Genomic DNA, 8684 nt, shown 5'->3' with positions numbered 1-8684 from the left:
CGTAGCACTGTCTATTTTTAACGATAACAGTCTATTTTTGACTTCTGCTGTTATGTCGTTTCGAATATTGTTAGCAACGATCTGTAAAGTCTTCTTGGAGTTTGAAGCATTCAAACATATTTGTTTTCCGTCTGCAGCAAAAAGTCCTTAACAAATAGGATTAAAAATATTTTTCATATTCACCGAATTTGGCACATTAAACGGAATAGAATCTTCGGTGACTAGATATGATCTCAGTAGCTGCTTTTTATTAATCTCAATTGTTACTTTTTTTTCACTATTACGTTTGATAAAGAAGTTATCGAAGAAGTTTCCGATACTTCTGTATTATTCAATGAAACAGTGTATTTTAATTAAATGTGTTTTTAAGTTCGATAGTCTATTATTTTTTAGTTTATTTTTACAAGTTTTGTATGTAGCAAAACCGTCGTCTGCATTGTTATCAAAAAACTGCCAAATTTCCGATTGCTTGCTCCGCCCCATTGCACTTAATAAAAACTAATGACCATCAATTTTTTCAATGTGCCCTTAAATAGCAAAATAATTTAAAACTATCGAAGTGCTTAACAGTTTTAAAATGATCGAAAAAACTGATTCGGGACTGCGACTGCTGACGGCTTGCGAAGCAAATATAACGCTTTTGCTTTGGTTTGTGCAGCTGATCAAACACAAGCAAAGCAATGTGAAAAACTGCAAAGCAATGACTGCCAAAGTGCTGCGCATTTTTCTAATAATTGTTTTCTGCTTTTGCTTTGCTTGCGACTGCTGCTTTTTAATACGCTTTTATTAGCTCCACTTGTATGTATGTATGTTTGTAACTTTTTTAAGTGGTACTGAAACGTAGAATATTTGAGCGACACTGTAGGAAGGCGTATGTATGTATGTATGTATGTATGTTTGTAACTTTTTTATGTGGTACTGAAACGTAGAATATTTGAGAGACACTGTCGGAAGGCGACAGTAAGTTTAAGCAGTACATATATAAGTATAACCGCGCACCAGAAGAAATAATATCAAATTAATAATGCAAAACATGTGACTTTTAGGTAATAAAAAAATTAATACTTATAATAAAATTTTTGTAGTAAAAAAAAATTCAGATACTAGTTTTCAAAATGCTTCTCGGAGCAACTGTAGTAGAAAACTCCTTTTTTAACTTTGGCTGTCACGTCGATGTGAGCTTTTTAAAAATTGTCACCGAATCTAATGGCGGAGAATACGATTTAAGTTATATTCGTTTAAATTTCACAATATTGGCAAATCTCATAGAAGAAAAACTAAAAAATTAAAAATAAATATAGTTTAAAAAAACTAAAAAACACGCTTTTAAAGCATATCAAACTAAAAAGTGAATAATAATTCGTTGTATAAACTAACAATAATAATGAAGGAAAAATTCCTGCATTATTGTGAGAAAAGCGTGGGGTGCTTTGTGACATATTTTTCATATATCGAGCATTCCACGCTATTTTCACAATAATGCAGGAATTTTTCCTTCATTATTATTGTTAGTTTATACAAAGAATTATTATTCACTTTTTAGTTTGATATGCTTTAAAAGCGTGTTTTTTAGTTTTTTTAAACTATATTTATTCGAAAGCATAAGCAAAAGCAAAAGCAAATTTGAAACAGTTAAAAGAAGTCGAAGCAGTAAAAAGCAAAAATTCTACGACTTTTGCTACTTCGACTGCAGCAATTTAAACACTGCTACAAACTGAACACAACAACTTATGTTTGCAAAAAAATTCCGTAAGCACACACTAAAAACAACCTAGATGCAGTTAAAGTACTGTTATATTTCAACGGCACTTTAACATAATAGCCTTAGTAAAGTTAAGATGTTTTGCAAAATGAAAGATTTCAAATATCGTAAAAATTAAATTTTGTTATAAGAACGTATGTTCACTTAAGTAGACAAAATTAAAGCAGGTCGTTGTAATATAAGAGCTTAGTTAAATATAAGTTGTTTTTTTATGAGCTATAATTTGAATCGGCTGTTAGTTATTCAACTTAAGTGTGTATAAGTTTTAATGCACAAACATTTTAATATTGATTAAACTACCTTAAAAAAAAAGGTGCGTGGAGTCCCTACGCGCGGATGAAGTTATACTTCTTAGTGATATTCAGAAATGCATATCATTTTGTATGAAAGAAAACTAGAAAACTTAAATTCACATTTTATAAATTTATTATGCACATAAAATGAAGAATAAAGCAAAGTCTAAATGAATGAATTTTGACTCAGAAAGTAGTTGTGTCTCTTCATTGCGGAAGAGAATATGCAGCGTAATCATCTCTCTTTTGTTCTTCGCCAATTTGGCTGCCGGATTGACTTGTGAAGATCAATTTTTTGTTGGTGACATATTCATATGTGTACGCATATGTATGTTTGTATGCTTGTGATTTATTTGTTCGGCAATGCATGCAAATATATGTACATATAAGTATATATGAATGTATGAACATGCAAGTCAATGCGCGCACATGCGTATACATACACTCATACAAAGCCGCGACGCGAATGTACACTCGTACGGACGTGTTTTTTCTGCGATCTTAAAACATTGTGAATATTTCCAGTTTTTGTGGTGAAAGAATAGTGGTTGATCGGGTGAGGCGTCCCGGATGGTGAGCCGCATGTGTGGATACCAAATCTAAAGGAAAAGATAAGTAGCCATTGGTTTTTTGTGTTTAATAACATAAAAATTTCACTTGCACTTACCTTTCCGTTTTTCTGGGAGGATTTTTTTTTGCAAATATAGCTTTTCCCCTTCAATTAACGTGCACTCAATAAATTTTTTTTTTGTTCTGCTGTTTTTTGATCGATCAGCTGTTCCCCTCCTCGTGTTTTCGTTTTCCTTTTGGTTCAATTAACGTGCACTCAATAATTTTTTTTTTTGTTCTGCTGTTTTTTGATCGATCAGCTGTTCTCCTCCTCGTGTTTTCGTTTTCCTTTTGGTTTGCGAATTGCCAACCATCGAAAACACAATAAATCAGCTGTTCTTTATTTTGGTTTTGGCATTGCCAACCATCTTTTCTGTTTTAAAATTTAAATTTAAAAATATTTAAGTAGTTAAGTTTAGGTCAGAACATATACCACAAAGGGTGTTCCCAAACTATTCTTTCGCAGAGGATATGGCCTCCGAAAATAGTATTGGGCTAACACCGGAGAATCCTTTCCGAAGGAACTCCAAAACAATGAGAACGCCGCCCAATGGTAAAAAGGAGGAGTCCGCCGCTGCTGGACCAGATAAGCGTGGAGATACTGCTGACCAAGAAAGCAAAGGGGGCAAACCTGAGGAGACTGCAAAAGATGAAACGGTCAGCATCTTTTGCAACCTGAGCAAAAAAATCAAAGATTTAGAAACGATGATGGCCGGACAAAGGCATATAAATCAAGCTATGCGCGATTTAGTAAGCAGCATAGTGACATTACATGCCAAAATGGAAAAACTGGGAAATCAAGCGAGAAGAGTTATGATAGGGAAACTATCTCATGTACCCACCATTGGAAGAGATGAAAATACCCCTAAAAGAACGCGAGAAGCACCAGGCGATTTACCACCTATCAAAAAGCAAAAAAGTGTAAACGAAAAGCCGCAATTGTCGTACAGTGGAGCAGCAAAACTAACCCAAGAGGATAATACGACTAGATGGGTAGACGTTGTAAAAAAGAAGAAACCTTTGGAAAGGAAGATCAAAACAAAACCAGATGCCATAATCATAACAAAGAAGGATGGTGCGTCGTATGCAGATATTCTGCTGAAAATTAAAAGTGACAGCGGGCTTGAAGTACTGGGTTCAAATGTAACCCATATTCGTAAAACGTTAAAAGGAGATCTACTTATTGAACTTAAAAATCGAGCAGAGACGAAAGCCGAATCTTTCCAAAGCGCCCTGGAGGGGGTGGTTGGCGAAATGGCTAAGATACAGCCCAAGACCCACAACGTCACGATTACGTGCAAGGACCTCGATGAAATTACAACTCCCGAAGAAATCTGCACAGCACTAAAAAGGGAGTGCGGAATCGAAAGTCTGGAGATATCGAGTGTGAAAAGTCTGCGAAAAACGCGCAGTGGCACGCAAATAGCACTTATATGCATGCGTGCTCAAGATGCCAAGGCCGCACTTAAAATAGAGAAAATAAAAATTGGGTGGTCGATCTGTCGCCTTCGAGAATTTTCGCCTACCCCCAGATGCTATAAGTGTTTCCACCTGGGTCACATGGCGCGAAATTGCTGCAGCTCGACAGACAGATCTTCCTATTGTACACGCTGTGGAACCGCGGGGCATTTAGCAAAGGCATGCACAAACGCTCCGAGCTGCATGCTCTGCAAAGGAGATCACGACTTGCCCAAAGTATATCGAGATGATGAAGTCTCTAAATAAATGAGGTTACTACAGCTAAACCTTAACCATTGTGCAGCGGCTCAGGATTTGCTAGAACAGACAGTCATAGAAGAGAACATTGATGTCGCTATACTAAGTGAACAATACTCCCAGCGTCCAGAAAGCACATGGATTTCAGACAAATCTGGTAAGGCAGCAATATGGTCCTGCAAAGGCCAACGCTTTAAGACCAGCTCAAGAGAAGCTCATAACTGCTTCACATGGGCCAATATACAAGGGATATATCTTGTAAGCTGCTACGCTCGTCCCAGCGCAGCTATTACAGAATTTGAAGACTTCCTCTTACGGCTCTCTATAGAAACCAGATGCAAAACTCCAATTGTCATAGCGGGGGATTTTAACGCATGGTCGACTGCATGGGGCAGCAGATATACAAACCATCGCGGGCGCCTAGTCCAAGAATTCCTAAGTCAAACACACCTAATAATAATAAACAGTGGAACGCGAAACACGTACCAAAAAGGAAAAAAAGGATCCATAATCGACATTATGTTTGCAAACGATTCGCTGAGCAGGCACACTAAGTGGGAAGTGTCCGACATATACACAAACAGCGATCACATGGCAATTATAGCACAAATTTCGTACTCCCGAGAGCAGGAGCCTCTTAGCAGAAACCCCTCCCGAAGGCGAAGTTGGAAACAACAAGATTTCGACCCAGACCTGTTTGACCTAGTCTGGAGTGCATCAAAGGCATCTGGTGACAGCGCCGCCCACTTGGTATCAGCAGTTCGAAAAGAACTCGTGGCAGCATGTGATGCAACAATGCGTAAAACGTCACATCACCACAAGCGGCGGCCTGTATATTGGTGGAATGATGAAATTTCCATGCTGAGAAAGCTTTGTCACTCAGCTAGACGGCGTCTAACAGCGTAACTGGGGCGAAACGAACGAAAATCGCCTTAGGGAGGAATTCCAAAGCCACAAGAGGCTCCTGAAGTCGGCAATTACACGAAGCAAAAATCATTTTTTGAGAAGCTGTGTGAGGAAGCAAACCTTGACCCTTGGGGTACTGCATACAAAATATGTATGTCCAGATTTAAAAACAAGCAGCAGCAACCTAAAGATGCCTCTTTTATGGGAAAGGTCGTCGAAACACTATTCTCGAAACACGACCGGATTTCATATGCCAAACGACGAAAGGAAGCTGTAGAGTCACCCCCGTTAGTCACGGAAGACGAACTATTGGCAATAGCAAGGAAAATCAAAAACACCAAAGCGCCTGGGTTGGACGGGATACCCAACAGGGCCCTGAAGGAAACTATAAGCTCAAAACCCCAACTGTTCGCTAAAATGTACAACACGTGTATAAAGGAAGAGGTGTTCCCCGACGTATGGAAAATACAGCGATTGGTTCTGCTCCCAAAACCAAAGAAACCACCGGAAGAACCCTCATCGTACCGACCACTGTGTATGCTCGACACAATGGGTAAAGTGTACGAAAATATAATAAGAAACCGCCTGGAGTTAGCAATCCGGAAAGCCGGCGGATTATCAGAGAGACAATACGGCTTTATAAAAAAGAGATCCACTATTGACGCACTACGAGAAGTCGTTGATACTGCGAAATGTGCAGTAAGTGGCAAAAGATGGAAAGGTGGCACAAAAAAGTACTGCGCGCTGATTACCCTGGATGTCAAGAACGCGTTCAACTCGGCAAAATGGGCACACATAATCGAAGCCCTGGATGAAATACAAGCCCCTGAATACCTCATAAGCATTATATTGAGTTATTTTAAAAACAGAAGGCTACTTTTTGATACAGACGAAGGTACCAAGAGCTACTCTATCACGACTGGAGTACCCCAAAGGTCAGTGTTAGGCCCACTATTATGGAACCTCATGTACGACGGGGTGCTAAAAAGACAGCAACCAACAGACGTGAAACTAATAGCGTATGCGGACGATCTCATGGTGGTAGCAGTGGCCAAACAATTAGCCGACCTAAGAAACAAATGCAATGAGTGCTTAAATGGTCTACGCCATTGGTTCTCATCTGTGAGTCTGGAGCTGGCGGAGCAAAAAACTGAAGTTTTGCTCATATCTACCAGGAAGGTAGAAGAACAAATAGAGCTCTCCATAGGGGAGTGCGAGATTACTTCGCAGCCGAAACTGAAGTATCTGGGAGTAATATTAGATTCTAAATTAAAATTTAGAGAACACCTGGAGTATTCATCCAGTAAAGCAAACAAAATTTACAATGCACTATCGAGAATGATGACCAATACAGGCTGTGTGCGTTCCAGCCGGCGATTCCTGATAGCGAAAGCAATGAGCTCCGTAATACTGTATGCAGCACCAGTATGGATACAGGCGATGGATATAAAAGCATATGCTAAACAAATAATTGCAGTGCATAGGCTTTCTGCAATTCGAGTAATAAGTGCTTTCCGGACTACATCTACCGACGCTACTGAAGTATTAGCCAGCATGCCGCCCATTGACATCCAGGGAGATGAACTCGAGCGTTTATATCATCTATCGGCGCCTAAAACAGTATCGGTAAAGACAGAGGAGAGGAATAAAAGCATTAAAATGTGGCAGGAGCGGTGGAATTCCTCATCCAAAGGGCGTTGGACCCACCGACTGATACCGGACATCCACTCGTGGATAGACAGACGACATGGGGACCTAGACTTTTATCTGACCCAAATACTTAGTGGGCATGGGTGCTTTAGAAGTTACCTTTTCATATTCCACAATGACATTAGTCCGAACTGTCCGACATGTACAGAGCATATAGAAGACTCTGAGCATGTATTTTTTAACTGCCCTCGATTTTCAAATACAAGGGAAAAACTAAAAACCACACTCGGTGGAAGTTTTACGGTCGATAATTTAACGACACTCATGTGTCAGTCGACTGATAACTGGAAAGCTGTCAGCGAAGCGTCAGCATCCATAATGACAAAACTGAGACTTTCTGAACAAGTTAGGCGTCCGTCAGTCCGCATAATAGAGGAGACTTAAATGTCCTGTCCCTCCCACGAAGTAATACTTAATCGGTGGTTCCGTGGGAGAGTCCTGAGTTGGGAGTAGGTTAGGTTTAGCGGATTAAAGTTCCGCACTCCGGCTTTCGATGCTTCCCCCTACTATAAAAAAAAACACTCATATGAGCATGTGCAGATACACAAGATAGGATAGGATAGGATAGGATAGGATAACATCGTATACTATACAAATAAATATTTTTCTTACTAATAGAAATTAAATTAAAGAAAAATACTAATTTGTATAGTATACGATGTTAAAAGCAAAAAATTAAAAATTTATTCTGTCGGGATTCGAACCTGGGACCTGTGTTAGCATCTTGACCTTCCAAGCGCTTACCACCAACACCACCATTGACAATTAGGTTGCGCTGACTTAAGTATGATTTGGTTATTCATGCAAGAAACATACGATGGTTCTAATAATTTTGTTTAAGTATAGAAATATACATACTTTGTAGAACATTTGCTTTCGCAATAAATTTATCACAGCAATATACATATACATATGCATAATATGTATATACATATACATAACATTGCTGTGATGCCCTGAGAAGTATAGTCTTAATAAATTTATTTTTAATTTTTTGCTTACTAATAGAAATTAAATTTATCACAGCAATATTATGTATATGTTTATGTATATTGCTGTGATAAATTTATTTTCTATTAGTAAGAAAAAAATATTTATTAGTATAGATTTCCAAAAGCACAGAAATGATTCTGTGAATTTATTCATTAAAATCGCCACTCAGAAGTCATTTTATCCCTTGTAAGCGAGCGATTTTCTTAAATCTCACGCTCCCAGATAAAATCATATACCTCGTCCTCGTGGGTCAGTTTCAAAAACCACAGAAATGATTCTGTGTGATTCTGAAATGCCAACGCAGAGTATTTCAACCAAAACATACGTAAAATAGTTGAGAATTCGCAGAAATGAAAGACAAACGAAAGAAAAAGAAGTATAACTTCAATAATGCACAAGCATACAAACATACATATGCGCACACATGTGAATATGTCACCAACCAAAAATTGAAACATTGTTCTACAAAAACAACAACAGCATAAGCATGGAACATTGTGTTGTGTTGTTGTGTCGGCCGAGCTGTGCCGAAAGAAACGAACAAACGATTGTCACCGCTTCGCTTGCTACTCGCACATCTTCGCAGACAAGGTTGCGTTACATTCATATGGATGGAGCGAGGTTGCGCAACTTTGCGTTACTTTTATATGGAAGGTTGCGCAACCAGAATCTATCGCAACCTTTTCCGGCGCCGT

The 8684-nt window shown here is 38.7% G+C and overlaps 1 pseudogene; it reads right to left on the bottom strand.

The window, feature by feature from the left end:
- Positions 1–8149: 8149 nt before the first annotated feature.
- On the bottom strand, positions 8150–8283 carry LOC125775954 (small nucleolar RNA U3; annotated as a pseudogene).
- Between the last annotated feature and the right edge of the window lie 401 nt (positions 8284–8684).

The sequence above is a fragment of the Bactrocera dorsalis genome, chromosome 1, assembly GCF_023373825.1.
Source record: "Bactrocera dorsalis isolate Fly_Bdor chromosome 1, ASM2337382v1, whole genome shotgun sequence".
Taxonomy (NCBI): domain Eukaryota; kingdom Metazoa; phylum Arthropoda; class Insecta; order Diptera; family Tephritidae; genus Bactrocera; species Bactrocera dorsalis.
The sequence above is the reverse complement of the archived record's forward strand: the minus strand, read 5'-3'. Positions and strand labels throughout refer to the sequence as shown.